Source organism: Euprymna scolopes, chromosome 42 (genome assembly GCF_053919585.1).
Source record: "Euprymna scolopes isolate OS-2025 chromosome 42, ASM5391958v1, whole genome shotgun sequence".
NCBI lineage: Eukaryota > Metazoa > Mollusca > Cephalopoda > Sepiida > Sepiolidae > Euprymna > Euprymna scolopes.
Genome location: NC_136523.1, coordinates 59,338,062 through 59,338,984, shown reverse-complemented (window position 1 = coordinate 59,338,984; position 923 = coordinate 59,338,062). Strand labels below are relative to the sequence as shown.

The 923-nt window shown below is 44.3% G+C and overlaps 1 pseudogene; it reads left to right on the top strand.

The window, feature by feature from the left end:
• The first annotated feature begins 379 nt into the window (after positions 1-379).
• Positions 380-527, top strand: LOC145267299 (U2 spliceosomal RNA; annotated as a pseudogene).
• The last annotated feature ends 396 nt before the right edge of the window (positions 528-923 follow it).

The following is a 923-nucleotide window of genomic DNA, read 5'->3' as shown; positions in this document are numbered from 1 at the left end:
CCTTCCACCACACACACACACACACACACACACACACACACACACACACACACACACACATAAATACAAATTTAAAGGAGTAACCATGATAACAGATGATGGCCGAGAGAAAAATCATTTAAAATTGAGACGAGATGGATCAACCAACCTCACAATCCTCCCTTCTTTTGAGTTGGCCTTGTGCCTAATTTGCTCGTGGGGGAGCAAATAAATACCAACCCCACATATAAGACCTTGGTCAATGTAGTGACACTCCTTCATATCAGTTGTCACTATCAAGCTCCCCTACTCTCCGGGGAGTTGGTCCCCATTTCCCCTTCACTCCTCACATTAAAAATCGGCCTTGTACCTAATTTGTTCGCTTGGGGAGTAAATAAATATCCTTTTCTTGGCCTTTTGGCCAGGATCAAAGTGTAGTATCTGTTCCGGCAGATGCTGCACTTAAGATAATTTGTACCAGTCAATGGAGGGGAAACCCTCTATACTGGGACAATTATTATTTTTGGTAACCAGAGTGCCCCCTTTTTGCCTACTTTTAGGGGAGCTGGTTTTTACCTCACATTAAAAACGGCCTTGTGCCTAATTTGCTCAGTGGGGGAGCAAATAAACACCATCTGTTCCAGCAGATGCTGCAAGCTATGACTAGCTATGACTAGCTATGACTAGCAAATACCAGATGTGGGGGCAACCCCACATGCCTGACCATTAACCAGCTCCCATTTCCCACCTCTCGGGAGCTGGTCCCCTTTTTCCCTTCCCCCTCCCTTCACTCCTCACATTAAAAATCGGCCTTGTGCCTAATTTGCTTGGTGGGGGAGCAAATAAATACCATCTGTTCTTACTACATGCTGTACTTATGTTTGTAACTTTTCCTTGGCCACAGAGCTAAGATCAAAGTTTAGTATCTGTTCTTAATAGATGCT